Below are 21,560 nucleotides of genomic sequence, written 5' to 3' on the forward strand. Positions count from 1 at the left end.
ATATTGCTTCGCATCAGAATATTATAAATTCTTTTCTTTTTTTGCAACAAACATTCTGAAAAACAGAAAGGATCAAAGACAGATTCATCGATCAAATATAAACATAAAACTACAAGGCTTAAGAAGCTGGAGAAGAAAGATCTCATTAACACAAAAAGTAACTGATAAAAACACACTTTCAACATATATAGAAAATTAATAATGATAAGATACTTATATTCACAAAACCTCAAACTATCTGACTTAACTTTAAACTGTCTACGTTTAGAAATAAATTCCATAGAATATTTAATAAATACATATCATATGAAGACCAAATAGAAAATAATATTCTAAAATATCTACTATGCAAGTACTGGTTTGCTTTGAAGCTTCTTAAAAAAACCGCTTAACTTGTCACGATTATTAAATATTTATTATGCCTACATATATTCTCATAAAAGTATACTGTCATCTCTTGGAGCTCCCTCAAAAGTCAGAATGAGTTTTTAAGATAGAAATGAGCTGTCAGACCATTATCTTGTGACTGGCACCTGTACTTATGAATTATATAGACCGATATTTAGAAAATTAAATATGTTACTTTATCCTTGTGATTATATTTATTAAAAAGAATGTTCACTTATTCTTAAAAAAAAAAAAGAAAGAAGAACAATAACAACCACCTTTAGCAAACCAGACAAAAATCTATTTTCATGTAACTCAACACAAAATTTCAGCATAAGAGAAATGGCTTTATTATATTTCTGTTACCATTTTTAATAGATTACCAAACCATTTGAAAAATTTCCAACCTATTTATTTGGAATACAAGTAAAAGATTTTCTTTCACACAAAAAGTATTACTCTGTCGATAAACTTTTAAACAGTACTATTTAAAAATAAAAGCATGATGATCTATCTACACCCCATTCAATGTGTACAGAAATATGTGATCAAAATAATTTTCAACAGCATCTTCTGAATTTTGAAGTTTTTTTTTAACATTTAGTAACTTAACATTTTACTTATTTACCGCACACAGTAACAACATATCATCTTACTCATTGACTCACTATTGCATAAATTAAATAAAAATAATAAAACAAAAATACATCACAAAAAACAAAGACTGGAGAAAATAGCTCGCTTTCATATACCATTCAAAATGTAAATGGAAACAATAAGTTAAATATTAAACACAATCACCAATTAAATATAACATCCCTGAAAATAGAACTGCTCTGACACCACATTTTACTTACTGAAACAAGATCCAGCTTCAGAGGTGTAATGAATATTAAAAGTCCTCCTTGGAATATAAATCATCATTTGAGAACTGTCTCGTAGATGCATAACATGATGAATCTACTGACGTTAACAAGAACCTTCACATTAACCACAAAAAGACCAAACTAAAACGTGCTTTAACTAATATATAAATATACAAAAGCACACCATACAACTAAACGAGCGCAGATCCAACACACATTCTGACCGATTTCTAAAGTGTATCTGGCTAACACAAAAGAAAATTCCTACCGATAACATCAACTGAAGCTTGCAAACAGCAGTGTCAGACATTAAAAATGCCACTATAGCATTTTCTTAATTAAGCTATGACATAACTTAATGTTATGATTTAATTTTTAAAACTGAAAATGTTACGATAAAAGTTTCAAAACTTAATTTAATAAGGTCTGTTTGATTTGCCATCAAAAATGTCAATAGATATTAATTACCACCGATCATGGAAAAACAATCAATATGTTGCAATGTAAAAAAAAAAAAAACTGTAATAAGCAAAATAAGGTTCAATAATAAAAAAAAAAGAAAGAAATGAGAAATTTTCTACCAACCAACAGGGAATACAATAATTCTATAACTGAGACACAATTCATTCTAAATTATAATGATTATAAAAATTATAACAAGAAGAGAATTGGTATAAAAGGGCAGTTACGGTGACTTATGAAGTCTGTTCAGAAAGTAACTGAACATTTTTAATTACACACCAAGGAAGATATTTAGTGATGAGCAGTTGACACCACTGTGTTCTGCATAATCTCCTCTATAATCATATGTTCTTGAAATGCTGATATCTCGTTTAGTTTTCATGTTATTGTTATTTGAGTGGATCGTGTTTAAGTGTTAGTAGTGATTTTTGTAATGTGTGATTTTCGAGAGCAACGATATAACGTAAAGTTTTGCATGAAATTGGGGAAAACTTTCACATGATATTTCAACTTTTGAAACAAGCTTACAGAGATGATGCTCTGGGTCCTACGTGATTTTACAAATGGTTTTCATGATTTAAAAGTGGTCGTCAGTCAACTGAAGATGACCGTCGACCAGGAAGCCCTTCTACTTCAATTGATGACACCCGTGTTCAGAAAATCAATGATCTGGTATGTGCAAATCACTGATCGATTGTTAAAGAACTTGCAGAAGATGTTAGCATCTCAACTGGATCATGGCGTGATGTTGTGACTGAAAAATTGAATATGCATCCAGCTGCAGCAGCTGACCATCAAGTGGACATTTGTCAGGAACTTCTTGAACAAGCCAACAATGATAAAACATTCATGCCAAGATCATAACAGAAGACTAAAGTTGGGTTTACGGCTACGACATCAAGACAAAAGTTCAATCATCACAATGGACTGGCAAAGGATCGCCACACCCCAAAAAAGCATATCAGTCTCGATCCGATGTCAAAGTGATTCTTTGGGTTTTTTCAATTTTAATGCAATTGTGCACTTTTAATTCTTTCCTCAAGGTGGAACAGTGAACAGTGCATACTATCAAGGCATTTTAAAATGGTTATGTGAAAAAAAATCCACAAAAAGAGACCACAGTTGTGGCAAGACAAATCATGGTTCCTTCAACACGACTATGCGCCCATACACTCAGCTTTGTCAATTCATCAGTTTCATGCCAAAAATCAGATGACTGTCCTCCCTCAGCCTCCCTAGTTGTCAGATCTGGCTCCTTGCGATTTTTTGTTATTTCCTACATTAAAATCACCGATGAAAGGACACCAACAATTGAAGGTATTACAGCAAATTCATCAGAAACTTTAAAGAATATTTCAAATGAAGCTACCCAGAACTGCTTTGCTAAGTACAAAAACCACTGCGAAAAGTGTGTAATTTGGGAAGGGAAGTACTTTGAAAGGGACAAGGACCAATTTATCTGTCAAATTAATAATAAACATTAAAAAAATAAAGTTTGGATATTTTCTGATCAGACATCGTATAAAGGCAAACCACTGGCTCCCTATCCAAGAATTGCAGGTTTGAAATAATGTTAGGCACAACATTTTCTTACGTACCACTGGCTACGAAATAGGGTAGCACTATGACATAACTGTATGGTATGTTATATAGCTACCACTGTTTTTCTTTGTGGAGTATTTTTTTACCAATGAATATACATAGATAAAAGCTATTTAACAGTCTTAAGAATCCTGTATTTTATTACAAAAAAAATTTGGTAACAGAACTGTAATTATTTATTATAACAGCAAATAAAAAATTATGCCAACATATAAATTTTTACCATTCCGTATAGAAGATCAAGAGCTCATAAGCGAATGGACTCTATCATCCAGGCATTGCATAACCAGATCTTTATGTGATTGAACAGATTTTGGATGAGACTTCAATATCTTTGACATAGCAAGTAGGCCCAAATATTTTACTAAAAAAAAAAACAAAAACTAAAGTATTATAAACAAAAAATAAATTGCACTTTTTAGATTTATAACATTTATAATACTAAAAAGAATTTCAAACCGATTAAAAATTAATAGTAACGCGACACTGACAAAAAAAAAATTAATAAATTATCTAAAATTTTAAAGCTGAAACACTTCATACAAAATAATGAACTAAATAAAATATTAATCACACTAACATTAAAATTATCCTGAACAAGATATATTACAATTCAGTTTCATAAATCGATACTTACAAAGATTTATACTTTATATAGTTTCAACAATGAACAAGTTTCTTTACATATAATACATAATAATAATTTACAATATGCTGTAAAGGTAATTAATTCTTAAATTTAATTAGCATCAAATTATTTCATAAAATACATATTTTTTAAATCTATTTACTAAAGAAAACTTATTTTATATTTATTGTTACTAAATTTATAAATATACAATACTGTTCAATAGTTTTATACATGTCGCATCAGAGGTCTTTGTCTAGATATGAGGTGTCCGTAACTTAATTTATGGACACATTATTAAAAAGGACAGATTTTAAATAACGGTATACTACACTGGCTTTAGTAACAACATTTAAATGATTATTTATATATACTTCATATTGAACTTCTGACTCAATTTTAATAATAAAATGAGAGAACAACATAAAGTTAAATTCTCCCAATAACATTCATAACAGATTTATAATTAATTTTCAATACAATTTCACTTTGTGAAAATTGATAAATAAACATAAACTCCATCCATAAGGAAATATATATTTATTTTGTATCACTCAATATATTAAAACACTTGCAACAATTAGTAAAAGATACAAACTTCATATCCAGTAAGCACACAAACACACAATAAAAAGATTAAAATAAAAGTTTAAGTAATAAGAATATAGTGCATATAATGAAAATGAAAGCTTGTGTTGGAGAAGGTTGAAACTGCATTACTACATTTACAACTATCTAACAGGATAACAATAATAATTTTTGTGCTTTTATTTATGCACGTTTAATTTATCGGTTTTCATGTTTTATTAATAATTTAATAGAGATTGCAAAAACAAGAATTTTAATTTAGGTGTACTTTTAAACTAAAAAATTTTAACTAGTTCTGAATGTATATTGTATCTGTAATTACACTAAATTAGATGTACAATTATTATAGTACAATTCTTTTTTGTACAATATTTGGAATTTCTTAATATTTAGAATTTTCAAATTCGTTTTTTGTTTTCATTGTTGATTGCACTATTATTACTATTATTATTAACTCTTACTTAATATTTTTATTACATGTCCAGTTCTTTTGCAAAATCACAATCTTCTTTGTCTTTATTGGAATAGTCGGTCGCCTTCACCACCACTATCTAAATATATGACAAATTTATCAGTAATTTTGCCAATTAGTGGTTCCATCTTCTTAGATTGTTTTAACTTTTTTTTACATGTTCACAATATACTTTCCGATCATCCTTATTCATTTTTTCCTCGGCTAATCTTTTAATATCTAATATTAAAAATATTGAGGAATTACTATCAACATTTTTTCAGAGTCGTCCATATCATCTCAGTCAGATATAAATCAGGATGCCCACCGGGTTGGTCTAGTGGTTAACGCGTCTTCCCAAATCAGCTGATTTGGAAGTCGAGAGTTCCAGTGTTCAAGTCCTAGTAAAGTCAGTTATTTTTACACGGATTTGAATACTAGATCGTGGGTACCGGTGTTCTATGGTGGTTGGGTTTTAATTAACCACACATCTCAGGAACGGTCGAACTGAGAATGTAGAAGACTACACTTCATTTACACTCACACATATCATCCTCTGAAGAATTATCTAAACGGTAGTTATCGGAGGCTATACAGAAAATGAAAGAAGATATAAATCAGGATGGCAAAGAATCAGGAGGAAGTGGCAAAACCTGATCCCTGTATTTATTTAATAGTTCATCAAAATGGTAATTTATTTTTGAATTTCTATGCGATTTAATTATGTCATAGAATTGTGGTTTTAACATTGCTTTAACAGAATATTGTTCTTTTCTAACCGATTAATCATGCCGCTTTTCCTAACATTTGAATCTGCAATTTTACTCCTCTACCACTGTCATCCAACAATGATTTTGTCGCCGCATGGGACATTAAAATATACGATTCATCCAAATAAACAATCAAACAATCTAACAATTTTCTTTTCTGCAATCAGTCATTTTTCTTAAATATTCTATCCTCTTTCATGGATGTCTTCTTTCTGACACAAAGGTTTCCAATCATTACCAGTTTTTACACTTAAAGCCTTACAATACTTTCAGTATAGTTGCTAGTGTAGTTGTAGAACCTTTAAAATGAATACTCTTTTGAAGTCCTCCAAGTAATTTATTTAATGCAGGCAGTTCATTATGTATAGCATGAATCTCGTTAACTGTTCATCTTACACACCTTGATCAAAATTGTCTAATTCACTAAATGGTTTTGAATGTTGTTTTTACTTTTTGGCGTGCTGAACAAGCACGAATACGATTTAGATTTAACATGAACCTACTTTTCATTTAGGAGTTTTTCAATTTGTGATCTTGAAATCCAATAAGCTACAGCAGCTTTTCACATCTTTGAATGCATATTAAATGTCTCTCGTCTTCTAAATTTCCTAACATTATAATTTTTTTCTTCATAAAATCATATACATTATTTACTATTTCACAAGCTTGACTACAGAGCATTGTCTTCATAAACAATGCGTGCAATAAATACTACCTTAAATCTGTTCAGGGCTTCCACCTGTCCTACAACCAAAAACCACCCACCATCCATACGAATTCAATAAAACACAAAACATTCACTAACACACCACACATTACAGAAGGAAACCATTTGTACCAACTTCCCACAAGAATTGAACTAAATCAGTTTATTGAAAATAATAAGTAATGACTAAACTAGAAGTAAGTTATAATTTCTAGGGTGTAAGCCTAAATACCACAAAATACCTAATACAAAATGATATTTAGGTAGATTTAAATTCTCCCATTGCAAAAAAAAAACCAATTCACTTATACACATAAAACATTAAACAACTAAATCGGTTTATTGAAAATAAAAAGTAAACTTTTGTATTGAATACAGATCAACAACGGGAACAAAAATTACTTAGCTATTCCATCAACATATATAAAATGGCTAAACTATTAATAAACTACTATAATTTGTAGAGTATAGGCCTATTATTTAATGATGATGTTTATCACTATAAACATCAGTACCAATACCCATTCATTACACAAGTGCATATAAAGATAACTCAAATGAAATATTTTGATAACCTCTATTCATTCATTTTATGACTCATTTGTTGGAAAAGGAGTCTAATAATACAAGTATAAACTATTTGTTTTTGAACTGTATAGTAAGAATAAATATTTTTAATGAAATTATTGTCTGAAATTAAACAAAATGAAAAAATGAATTTTTGCTATTTATGAAAATAGTCACACACACGTTGTACTGCGGAATACTTGGTTTCTGAATGAGCCTAATGTTATGAGAAAAGAGTAATAATATAAAGCCCTGCACAAAGACCATCTGCCTTGTGCAACTAAGCTTTTATTTTCATCGTATGCACTGTACATACATTATGTTTATTTTTATTGTTAAAATATTTCATAAATATATTACTTTAAAACTTTTACACTTTTCTTTATCGAGTTATGTCATTTTAAAAAATTAAATTTTTTTTAAAGGAACTGTTGTATATTAATTGATTGTACATGGACACAGTTATCTTTGTTTCTTAATAATTTAGAATAAACTGACATGCTGATCAGTAAATCTATTCATGAGGAAGGATTTAAAAAAAAGATTTAAAGAGCTTAGCAACTTACAAATTTGCTAAATACGCTAAGTTACAAAAATTTTATCTGAAATGGTTTAAAAATTCTCAATTTATGAGAAGGAAGGGGGATTTGTTAAATCAAATGTGAAAAGAAGATCGAGTGGAAGGAGACCATCAATCAAAATTTTGGGATCACATGAAAGAAATTATGGCAAACATAAAGAATGAGAAGGCAGAACAAAAGATGTTGAGGTTAGAAAAGTTAAAAAAAGCCGGTAGATGGGTATGAACAGAGGAAATATAGATTTAATTAAGAATTTATACAAGGCAGTAACAAAAAACAAACTTCCCTCTAGAAAATCTAATAATAAAATATTACTTAAAGGACAACAGACCTTAAAAGAAAAATCAGATACAACAAAATGAAACATTTATCAGATCTGGTCAGCAAAAAAAAACAAAAAAACACATAATTAAAACGAATCACTTTAAACTCATAATTACTTATACAGAATAGAAAAAACTGGCAATACTTTGCATGACTTTCCTAGCTATGCTGATTACCATACAATACCTTGCTCAGCTTTTACATTGCTAAACTTTTCTGGCGGCACCAAAAACGCTTTGCGATTGAGATAATTAAGTCTTATTTTTATTTTCCTAATAAACTTTTAAATATAAGTAACAAAGTAATTCTGAGTATTTTTTTTTTAATTTTGGGGCCCTAGTATCAATGCGGCTTTTTTATTGATTACTATTACCAAAATAAGATTTAATCTTACATTTCAAATAAAAAATATTTTTGATTTTGGGGGCTTTCATAATCTACGGGACAGTAAAAGGTTATCCTTAAAACGATTAATAAATTTAAAAAAAAGATTGTTTAAAAATATTTAAGAATAAAATATAACTTTTATGAAAGTAATGAAAAAAACTGCTTCTTATACTACAGAAGCCGAAACTATTTTAATTGCCCATATTGACAAAAAAAAAAGAAGGCATTTATAATACGAATTAAGAGTTAGAATATTACATTTTTTTAAATTTTTGTAAAAATATTCATATATAGATAGGTTAACCTTATTAAATTTGCTTAAGTAAAGTTTTCTCTAAATCTAACACTCCTTCCATGAAGGATAAAACAAAAACATATACATTTTCAAAAAACCTTTCTGTGTAAGATCCAGGGTTTATAATTTTGGAAAATGATGTAATAAAAAAATGCAAATTTTTTTTTTTAAATATCAAAACTGAATGGAAACAGCAAATAACATATATTTCAATTTCAATTGGTGGGGATTGATTTTCTGAAAAAACATTTTTTATTATTATTTACACATGCAATATAGTAACAAATTTGCTAAAGTAATCTATTTCCAAAGTGGCTCGAAAGAAAATTGTATTTTTTTGCAATATCCGCAACCCTGAACAAATTCTGTAAATAAATTAATATGGTCATTGCCCCGTGTGAAGAAATATTCAAACCAAATTCTAACAAAACTGGTTTGATCAATGTTGAAATATAAGGCTAAAAGCAGTGTTACACATATGTATGTGTAACATATACACACATATATATTTTTTTGGACTAAATGAACTAGTTGGACTGTAACACATAAAGATTTTCAAAGACCCGATTCCCCATTTTTTATATGACCACCATACATAATTTCCCCTTTCAAATAACTATTCTAGGTAAATCAGTTGGGAAGTAGTAAACACATAACAGTAAAGGGATGCCAAATTTAAATAAAATTCTCTCTTGTAATATTTGTATTTCAATAATTAAACAAATTTTGTTGTACGACTATATTTAAAATATTTAAACGGTATTGTATATTGTTTTTTAATGTAATGTTTTATAAATCTAATCCTCTTATGCTTAAAAATAAAATTCAGCACAATTGGTAAAATTAGTGTAACTATTCTGTAGTCAGTTGGCTTGTAGAGTGAAGAATAAACAAACATTGCATTTGTGTTAGATTTCATCATGTTTCTGCCGAGTCGCTTCCCTTATATCAGTGCTGATTCAGAACAAGGCTGTATCTATATACAACACAATAATCATTACTGATATTAGTCATCATATAATTAGTCGGTCATATAGTACTCGTGTAATAAAATATTTATAATATTATGTCTTTCAGTTTATTAAAATCATTGATCTTATCGTATGATTACTCGTTTTATATGCATCAGGATTTACAGGAGATGCTTCTGAATCGGCCACCTGAACACCTGCATGCGCAGTTTGTTGACTTCAACTTATAAGCTAACTGAATAAGATATAATTAGTAAAACAAAAAAATAATAAATAGAACTTACAATTTTGATCAGAATCTTCAATAAGAATCCTTAATTTTTGAACACATAACTGAAAAAAGAAAAAATGCCATAATACACTTGCAAAAGAATGAAATGATCAGTACAGATATGTAATATTATAGTTTAAACAGAAAATGAAGTGTAAAATTTAAAAAAAAAATCATCTACACGAACTACCTTAACTAAAGAAGAAAAAGAATCAATATTAATTTTTTACATTACAGAAATTAACAGTTAAAGAACAAAAATAATACAACTATTAAAATTATGGATTACATGCCAAATTAGATATACTAATATCAAACTAATCAAAAGACAAAAAATTATAGTAACCACGGGTTAACAAAGTAATACAGTATTATTAATGATTTACATTTTACTAAAAAACTTAAAAAACTAAGAAAATATAAAAGAAAAAACAGCTCAACAAAAATAAAATAATAAACAGCTTTTTTAACATATTATTAACTTAAATCTTTAAAACTATATTAATATATACAGAAATACTTATAAAAATTAATTTTCAAGTTTTTTTTTTTACAATAAAAAAGTGAATAGTACTACTAGGCAGTAAATCAAAATACATATTGTAGTAAGACAGATAAAACAGACCTGAATAACTTGATTCCTACTAAAGAAGAAAGCAGTAGAAAATATAATAATGGGAGGAATCCAGAAAGGGACTAAAGGAACCCTTTTAGTAAAGCTAACAAGTCCATTATCAATCGACCTTTGTAATACTACTTATAAACACACCTTAACAGATGTTCCGTGAGATGAGTTACAGGACCCAGAATAGGAATGCATGAGAAAGTGAAAGGATCAATCGTTCTCACACTCAACCGAGGTCTGGTCCTGCGGGTCAAGAGGGTAGGAGTATAAATACCCCAGGGAAGATGAGTTGAAATCAGTTCTGCGAGAGAGTTCTAAGCGAGGATTTATTATGTAAGTTTGAAGCAAGAGTAATCTGCAAGGACGGCGAAGGAGCGAATTTCTAGTGCGTACAAGTTCAACGCAATTAAGGTGACATCACAAGTAATTCCAGTACATGAAAACAAGAAACGGTTCAGTGAGTTACAGTTAAGAATATAAGCGAAAGAGATAATGTACTAAATTTCATTCATAAATTGGTGGTGTTTGTTTGGCAGTGAAAGAATTTTATACTTGTATTATCTATTGTGGTTACAAGACTAATGATTAAAAGTATTAAAATTAGCGGTCATACTAATGTCTTATGTCAATGGGACCAAATTCTGGTTTTCAATATTTAACTACCTGTAAATAAAACCTGGCGATTCCTTTAATTTCTGTTTTGTATGTAATCACTGTTTATTATTATCGTTATATGTTAGAAATAGTAACAATTACCATAATGAATCATATTTTTCAGTTACATTTTAACTACAAGAAAAATTTAAGTTAGATATTACATTTATTCTGAAATAGTACAAAAAGTAAATGAATAATAATTTGATTTAGAGCTGGATAAAAATCATTTTAGTAGGTGTATCACGTAAAAGAGAATTTACTACATCTCTAGCTCATTTATGTAATGATGTTAATCATTAACATAAAAAAGAACTAATCATTCTTAGCAGAAAAAATACTGCATCAGAAAAACAAATCAACAGATCTGCCGGCAAAATTATTTAAATGGATAACTGCAAAACAAAAATTAATGTAGAAACATTAATGATAAATTATAACATAACAAACTGAACGAGTAGTATCACATTTTTTCTGTTTAATTTATATTGTAATCTTTTGAATTCAGTTTTTTATATCATGAAGAAGCAAATTTTCATAGATTATTCTAAGAAAATTTGAGGAATCCTGTTAAGAAATTCTGATTTAAAATTACATTTTCATGCTGATTTAATAAAACATCTATATGAGCGACTCAAGAAGATTTCTTAACGCAGTTTTCAACTTATAAATTCAATTTCTATAAACATTTCTTAATTATTTACAAAACATATAACAACAAAATCATCTTACAAATTATAGATAATGTTAGAAATAGAACAAAATTAAAGTGAAAATCACCCTAAAATCTAAGGATTAAAATAGTACTAAACATAATCTTTTAAATAAAGCAGTAATAAAATTAAAAAAAAAAATATCGTATTAAAGAAAAGAAATATTACATTTTTTCTTTTAATGGGAGACAAGATCAGGCAAACTCAGTAAATAAAAATTTAGTAGATTAAATAAGCATTACTTTTCCCATTCATCAGAAAATTTTACAATTATTGAATAATATCAATTAAGTAATATGCAAATTTATGTTAATGATTAAATTATAATAGGAAACAGAAAAAAAAATTGTTTACAAAAGGGACAAAAAAAACATTAAAATTAAATTAAATCAATAAGTATGTTATTCAGTTACGGGAGGTAAGCTATTCAAGTACATAAGGATTGTCCAAAAAATAAATTCAATTTGATCACTTTGTGCACATCAATTATATCACCTATTATATCTTCTTTTATTCACTGGAAACATTACAGTTTTAATTGATGATAACATGCTTAAAAGATTGGCTGTAGATCTTTATAGAGCAAGAGAAAGTATCTGAAGTGTATAATAATCTTTATTTAATGATAACTTGTTGCACAGGGTCTAACTTTTCTTTTAGTATTTATTAAAATTACAGATTTAACAGAAGTTTTATTTTTTTAAGAGAGTATTAATAAAATGTCACATGTATAGAGGGAGAGAGGATAAAAAAAATTATACTTATAATTTTAAATGAATTAAAATCTCTTTTTATTTTATGAATTTATTTCAGAAGCCTGGTACTTATATGATAAACAAAAAAATCTCATATAAAGATATCAATCAAGCAAGGTTAATATATCTGAATTCCAGTTCAGATATATTAACCATTTAAGAATGAAATGCAGTCATTTACTACCATTCTGCTGCAGAGATAACTGGAATATAAAAACGTAATCTCATTAACGTTTAATTTAATTCATTCATAACAATGTATAAATGATGCGTTACATCTTTTAATAAAAATTAAAAGTTTTTTAAAAATTACACGACTTAGAAATCTTAGTCAATAGCAAGTATAGTCATTACCATTACTGCAACAGTTAGCAAATATCTACAACATGGAAAAAAAGACAAATACTAGTTTCAAACGTAGATCTAAGAATTAAAAAAAAAATTGCTGCAAATATTTGTGTGCTATATTGGGCTTTATCATAGTGAAATACAGACAACATTTACCACAGTGAAAGAGAAAGAAAAAAATAGAAGTGTTTGAAATGTAATGCTGTAAGATATTAAATATTAACTGGGTCGATAAAATTTGAAATGATGAGGTCTTCAGAAGAGAAATTGAAAATAACTTATACTACAGAAGAAAAGAAATCTATAGTAGAATCTTATAAAGAGATGACGTATGTTGATAGGTCGTGAATTAAAACATACTGATTTCATTAATTTGATGGTAAAGGATTCCATAAAAAGTAAAAACTAAACAGGAACACAAAGACTGGAATATGTAAACTAACTGAAAATATAGGATATAGGAAATTCATTGAGGTTAAAAAAAATTAGTACAAAATAGAAGGTATGGAGAGTAGCCTAAACCAAGACTAACAACATGAAAACTAATTTCTTGTCACGTTCAAAGAAATTAAACCGATAGAGAAAGTAGACTACTCGCACATAACCACACAAGTTGACAAATTCATTACTGTATCGAGTAATTCTGAATAAGTAAGAAAATATATTTTGTGTGAACAACAAAAAGCTCTAAGAGATAAAATACTTTATTATTCAGCCTAAACCTATTTGAAATTTAATCCTAGAATGTAAAAATAATAATTTATAATAAAGAAGGACAAGATTTCATTATGAACTCATTATCCTGGTGAGCCTTAATGCTTATCATATTTATCAAAATGTAATTTTAGAAAAGCCATTAAAGTTAAGCCATTAAATTTTTAGAAAAGTTTAAAGAAGAATATTATGTGTGGAAAATAAGTCCCGCATCATATATTATACTAATAAAAGATTTAAGCATATCACTTACTCGGAAGAAATTTTTTTCAAATGATAAACATTTAATTTAATTTTAAAGTAATAAAAATCCAACAATTATAAGAATACAAAAACAAAAAACAATGAAAAACCAACATCTTAGTAAATGATAAATTTTACCGACTATAGACAGAAGACGCTATTCCAAAACTGTTACCGATTATCAATTGAAAATAAAGCAACTGCCTCAGCAACACAGTGGGTACGCAGCATCTGTCTAGTATCATCTAATCAGTTGAGTGCTGATAAAAGATCAGTTGAAAGAAACTAACATTCTCCCCCTGCCAATTGTAAGATTTGTCATATGATTTAATTTTTACAAAGAGAACAAAATGAAATTAAATTCCACTAATGACAAAATTATGATACAGATTCAAACTGTGTGCATGAAAACAGCAAGGAATAGTCTAAATAATGGATCTATATTCATACATATAACAAGCCAACAAAAATTCAATCTGGCCCTCAAATACTGCAAACGCTGATATAACAAGATGATAAGTGCCTGAATGTGTGTGGTAACTACGTAGAAAAAAATCTAATTATATATTTTATTCAATTGTGGATAGTTCTTGTACTGGGTAAGCAACTTAAATCCAAACTGAGCTACGTTGAACTGCACTTATTTGAGTGTCATTTTTAACAATTCTATGTTCACTGCTGCTAGTAATGCCACTATTGGTTGTATATGTTATTACGCTAGTCTATTGCTGTAAGTTGTAAACAGTTCAGTATAGTTTCATTGTCTGCAGATGTTTTTTTTCTAAAAAGCCTTTTTGACTGAGGAAAGTGTGACTATTAGTGTAAGTTTATGTGCATTCTGGATCCTTTCAAGATTGAAACACATCAAATAATCATGGAAAAATTTCTGAATGCCAGAAAAGAGTAGCGTACACAAATTAATTAAAAAGTGTCACATGATGAGGTTGGTTTCAAATGCAAAAATTAAATAGGCAACCTTTTGTCAAGACTCTAAAATCCATTGCCGATATTCAAAGAATAATTTCTGCCAGTCTGAAAAAATCGAAAAGTAAGTTGTCACACATGGTGTAAAACAAACATCTTGCTATAAAATTCTTTGATTTAAATTAGAAATTTATCATATAGCAACTGTGTAATAAGGTAAGACAGGAGTTTCCAAACTACAGCCTGTGGGCCAATACTGGCCTGTAAGTATCACTAACCCAGCCCACAGACATGCCCGGTATCTGGCCTGCCGTAGTTTATTTTGATTACATTGTAAAATTTACAATGTAAGTAAATCATACAAAATAATAATCAGATGTGTTTATTTAACAACCGATTAAGAAACACAGTAACTGACGTACATAATGAAACTGAACATATTTTAACTGTAACTAATGATATGAGATCTAAAAGCTTACAATCAGTGACATAAATAGGTAATTCGCACAACGAAATTAAAAATTAAATGATTAATGAAATTTATGTAGCTGTAACTTTCCACTGACAATTGTTTGCAGTTGTGTATCAAGTTTACTAGTCACTGCTGATGTCATCAATATTATACGTTTAGCATGGTCGTAAGTAGTTGTAACAATATGTAACGCACAGCATGCGCTATCTCCGCCGCAATGAAATGTCCTTGACACTTGCCCATAAGTACCAAACGAAATTGTATACAGACCTCAGTCCACCCCCATGCACTGCACCATAGATATCTTACTCGCAGACTAGACCCGAAACAAAAATTTACGCGTATTCAAAACTACAGAATGTTGGTATAACGAGCTAGCTAGATTTTGGTCCTTAGAGTGCAGAGGTAATCTACATAAGGAAAGGTCCCAGAAAAGAGTTGGAACTGAAAGTAACAGAGAAAGCGGAACCATCTGGGACTGTTAGAAAGATGACGCAAGAGAAGGTAACCAGTAGGGTGAAGCCTTCTAAGATGTCCGCCATTAGTATTAGGGGTGTCTGTCAGGACACGGAAGCAAAAAAAATTATTGACTGTATTAGTGCTGCGTCTCAAACCCAGCTGCACGCCTTTAATTGTATCGAAGAGGGCTGCTTTTGGGCAGACCTGGAATGTGGTTTTGCATGTGGACAAGGTGCTGCACTCATAAAGAGTTTCAGGTCGGGGTCCATTCTAGGATGGAGGTGTGGGCAGAGGAAGCCAGGTGCTTCAAATGTTGGTGTAGTGCCCTTCTTCAACTGCGATGAAGAAGGGCACCAGGCTAAGGATAGTCAAAGTGCAAGTAAATGCCTGGTATGCAGAGATTTAGGTCATACAAGGTTTGTAAGAAGATTGGCTGTGTGCCTAAGGGAGGGCCTCCAAAGAATGAACATAATACAGAATGAATATAACTCAACACTTGTATTGAGGGGTTATCTTGCATGTTTCGTATTGTAACTGCGTTATCCGTCAGCATGTTACTTCGTGTTTATGTTTGTTTTTAGTTTTATTATCATTTTTAATTCACAGCTATATAGCCAATAGGATTGCATTGTTAGTGTAAGGCTTCTGCTGTAATAGTAATTTGAAAAAAAAGAAGATTTGTGTTGTAGTGTTATGTCATTGAGTCATATCAGTGCTACATTTCTTCGTGTTCCTGTTTTACATGGTTTGATCTCTCATTAAAGTTAAGAGTGAACCAGTTTTGGAGCCTGCACACCCTGATGTTATGCCTAATAGTAGTTTAAGGTGTACTGCTTACAGGGGAGGTGGTTTTAGTCGGTAGTCTGCTAGTGGCGGTTGGATAAGACCATCAGCAGGAGTCCAACACTCTGTGTATAAATGCATTTCCACAGCCTAAAAAAAAAAAATGTGGAGGAGGAGTTAGTGTGGCCCTTAGGTTAAAAATTTGGAAACCCCTGACTTAATTGAAACATCTCGATTATTGCAAAGGGCTTTTCAAAAACATTGATTGGCAGATAGACCTGATGCTGTATTTCTTGTCATATCAGGTTTCTATCTTTTTTTTGTTTTTGATAAGCCCCCTCCTGGCAACAGGTTCAGCAATTAAGCATACGCAGTCATCATAGGGTGCCGTGGCAGCAGTCTCTGCCCTCCCTGTCTACTCCTCAATAGGAGTTCACCCGAACGAGCACTTCACCTGAATTTTGAATCAGCTGACTCTCGATATGATCACTCAAACACAATAGTGCATTGCTGTTCAGAGCTCGCATTAAAAATGTTTTGTAAAAATATGTAAACTTTTGGTAATGTAAATACAGAATTTAATGTAATTTAAGTTTTCATTTTTTCATTTCATTCATAAAATGTTATATGTTACAAAACTGTATTGATTCTTTAGTGGTTTTAAGTTGCTCACCCGGTATTCTCCCGTTCATGATAATCTCACGATATTATCCCAAGATAATACAGACATTAAGTGGAGAGATCCTGAGTGATCTAATATTACATAGACTTTTGTTATTTTTTAATCAGAGGTAAAACCCATTATGTAAAAATCCAGTAATAATTTTATTTAAATGACATAACTATGAACTTAAATTCTACTACTACGCAATATACTGCACCACTCTACACAACAATCCTGATCTGTTCCAATTTTTAGAAGTAACATCTTTGTTGACGCTGTTAAGTTAAAAAAGGTAATATTTAAAAATTAAAGAAATACCACTCAACCATATTAAAAAAAAGTATAGTGTCATCATATATAATTACCAGTTTGTGTCTGAATAAGAAGACGTTTAAGTCATGAGAAAGTCGAAACTTGACATAATGCTGCTACCACCAAAATTAAAAAAATTTGAGGTTTTCCATTTAATACCACAAAGTAAGATATACCCAAAACACAACATTCATTTCTTACTCAAAACAATTCAAGAGTATAAGAGCAGTAAAATTACATACAATTTGAAGGTATACTTTTACTTCTCTATATCAAATAGTGAACAGTTTAAAAAAAAATTACTCCACTGCACACGCAAAAGCAGAGATCTATAAAACAATTTAGTTTACAAATTACATAAATAGTTCAGTGACTTAGAAATAAAATAATTTGTTAGTCAAAGCAAATATTTTAATGTATGCAACAACTACCTAGAAATTGTTCATTTATTTTGAAATAATATTAACACATACAAAACATTTTTACTTCATACAATTTAAAACCATAAGTTTTGTTTATTTTTTTTAAACTGCCTCCAGCCAAATTAAAATACTCATCACAAATTATCACAAACTTTTGAACTGTATCATCGTATATTTTTTTTACCTGTAATCTTATCAACCCTTTAACAATGAATTCCAAGTGCTCATCCTCATAATCATCAAAGCACTGGTTACAAGACGCTTCTTAATCTTTTAAGAGTTTGTAATCACTAAATAATAAATCACAGCTTTATGAAGGATGTCAAATAATTCAAACTTGAATTATTATACCAAAGTTCAAGTTTATCTGGCAGCAACTAAGCGTGCACTTTTATGCAAGAAAATGATACCCTAGTTCAATGTGGTGTTATGCTTGTTTTGAATCACCCTATCTTTTTTTTTTGTATATATCTCATAGCACAATTCCAAACTAGGTACACACCCATGAATCAACTGTTCACCCTCTTAGTCTCTAATTGCCATAATTTGTCCCTCCTTTATTGCTATAATTTTTCTGTCTGAGAGGTTTATTAAAAGCTTCTTTGATATTTTTGGTGAAACAGAATAAAAACCTATCCAGGAAAGCATCACCTTAGTGTTGTAATCCTAAAGAAAGGACAATAACAATCTTTTCCACTGTCTTTATGTCGCACAAGACTTTTAGATCCCACCAGGCACAAAACACTCGTCTATCATTACTGAGGGGGAACTTTATGAATCGATCAAGAGTTCTAAAGAAATCAATCATAAAATTCAATAATGCAAAAATTGCATTAATCTAAATCCACACTGTTTGGCTGAACCAATTCATTATTTATGACTATCAGCCACCTGCTTCTCATCATAGAAATGGGTCTGCCCATTTCTAAATACAATTAATGAACAGTTGCCTCCCACTATCTTCAATCATGCATTCTCACCATTAACTTTGCAAAATTGATAATGAATTTTTTTAAGTTTCGGGTTAACAGTTTCTTGTTACATAGTGTAGTGAACAACTGGCAAGATTCTTAGTTGCAGTACACTTGTACAATGTGCAGAGTTCCACCAAACTCCAGCACTAAAACTGCATCATTAACTCACTCCTCACATGCTGCATTTAAAACTTTTACTTTCAAGATATCAGACTATAACTTTTCACTATTTTGAGTAAATCTAAAGAAAAATATTTTATTTCTTAAACTTGATTTTGATTTCACACTCGCATTAAAGTAGCTTTATTTATGGATTTATTTGCATTACGTCTTTTTTTAAATTTAAATTCATACATTTTTACCCAGGTCTTTCAATTGGTTAACAGGTCAGTTTATTCGTAGAAAAAATGTATTACAGATAAATAAATACATGAGTAAACTGTACTACATAATTTATTCATTTATCTACTACCAATAAAAACAAATTATTATTTACCTGAATAGACGCACTATGGTTAGGCATTCCAGATGAAATTGAAATTAGAACTGAAAAAACAAAAAAAGGTATGTAATATTTTTTTAAATTGACAAATTCTACTTTTAAAACATACCTAAGAAATATGAAAATTTTGTTATATTTTTTGAAAATGCAAATTGAAAGCAAAAAATTTAAAAAAACAGACAATACATAAACATGCATGATTTAAAAATAAATATATCAAGCTAATAGAAATAAATAAATATGCAAAAATTAAAAAAAGCTATTAATGCGATAAAATCATATTTATTTTCCTAAGTTTAAAAAAAAGAGAAATAAATACTGTCACTTAACTAATATATTCAATTAAATCATTAATCAAAAAATTAAAACGTTACAATTCAATTATGCATAAATAATATACTACTATACATATATATTAATTATTAGTTTCAGGAATGTTTCTGTATGGCTATCCACACTGCTATCCTATTTTTTGAATTCTAACTTGACATTACAATGACCTACAAAACCTCTTGGTCTATTCATTAATTTTATTTAAAAAATTGTGACTGTATTCTAATCTATACTTAACACAGTTATTTATCTTGAACCCTAATATAGATCTTAAAGCAACAGATAACTTTAGACACAGAAAATAATTATTTTATTAAATATTAAATTCTGTATATGAAAAAAATGTACTTTTTTAGAAACATATTTCTTTTTTTTATCACAAAATAAAACAGAAATTCTAAGCAACTGACAGATAATTAAAAGTTATTTTAATTAGAAGGGACATTCAATCAATAAAGAGGAAAATGGTAACAGAGGAAAACTTTAATAGAATAAACTTAAACTATTGTTTAATACCCCTGACATAGAAAATATCCACTGTCCAAAAACAATTTCCTTTTTAAAAATAAAGGAAGCTTTATTTTATTTATATTACAACACTGTATTTATTGGCCTGTGGTATAGTATATAGATACGCAGAGAACACTGTACCGTTTATCATTGTTTCTGATGTTTGCTACAATACATAAAATGGGTGGTAAATTTCAAACACAGTTAAGATTGATCAGGATCTTAGGAATGTTCAATCTGATAGTGATTTGTGTACTGACAGTTCTAAAAAACTTAATTTTACAGATTTGACTAAAATTGATCAATTTCTAGTCAAAAATCATGAAATTTTCAGGTTTAGGCACTGTACAGTTTTTTTACCAACAATAATATAAGCATGTAATATTTTTTTTTAAACAATCTCCAAAAAATTTTCGAACCTCAAGGGGTTAAAATCTGTGGCAGACCAGTTGTGTCGTAAAGTAATTGCAGAAATGAGCATTACTCTCTTCTATGAAAGCTGAATGTTGCTGCAAGCCAACCAACCATTTGGTTGGTTTGGCTTGACATCTAGTTAAAGGAAGTTTGTCCACTTGATGTTAATTCAAAGCCATATTAATCAGAGTGCCATTAAAGTTACAAAAAAAAACCCGATGTTCCACAATAAATACAAATCATATCGAAACTAGATACGACCATTATGTGAGGAAGCTTGTGAAAGCGGGAAGCTTCATTGTCTGAAAAACAGGCAGCAGATACATTCACAAAAGGATCATCAACTGCTTAAAAGAATGGAGATTCTCATCGGTATTAAAATTCAATATGATTTATAAAATTCTGTGAACTTGAATTATGAACAACGAGAGGCAATGTCATGGAATAAATATTTACGTAAAATGAATTTACATCACAGGATTACGCCCACATTATCGATTTTTCATTACAAAAAATAAATCAAACTTAAATTCTAATTATAGTGTAAAATTACTTACTTAGTGAGATAAACAAATGAGAACCCCAACGAAAAAATAGGAAAGAAATTAAAATATACAACTTTCTGTCACAATCCTTCCACAGGAATAGTAACCGTGACCAATGATGCCAACACATAAAATGTTATACTACAATACACGATGAGTTTGGGGAAAAAAATATATATATAAAAGATAATGCACATCAGAATTAATAAATAAATGTTTTTTCGTGAACATTTAAAAAAATTCAATGAAAAAAAAATGAATTTACTGTAATTTTTAAAAAAATTCTTAGAAGATATTGTTATCTATTACTTTATTAAAAAAATATGGGCTTGCATTTA

The 21,560-nt window shown here is 29.3% G+C and overlaps 1 long non-coding RNA gene and 1 pseudogene across 1 annotated transcript; both read right to left on the bottom strand.

The window, feature by feature from the left end:
- The window catches only part of LOC142325288 (AP-3 complex subunit delta-1-like), a 91,860-nt pseudogene extending 88,183 nt beyond the window's left edge, over nucleotides 1–3,677 (bottom strand).
- An 11,127-nt stretch (nucleotides 3,678–14,804) lies between these two features.
- Nucleotides 14,805–21,323, bottom strand: LOC142325289 (uncharacterized). Its single transcript, XR_012756509.1, has 3 exons — nucleotides 21,235–21,323; nucleotides 19,415–19,464; nucleotides 14,805–14,940 (listed from the first exon to the last, which is right to left on the bottom strand). It is a non-coding gene; the product is annotated as an uncharacterized LOC142325289 (long non-coding RNA).
- Between the last annotated feature and the right edge of the window lie 237 nt (nucleotides 21,324–21,560).

Source organism: Lycorma delicatula, chromosome 5 (assembly GCF_047948215.1).
Source record: "Lycorma delicatula isolate Av1 chromosome 5, ASM4794821v1, whole genome shotgun sequence".
Taxonomy (NCBI): Eukaryota; Metazoa; Arthropoda; class Insecta; order Hemiptera; family Fulgoridae; genus Lycorma; species Lycorma delicatula.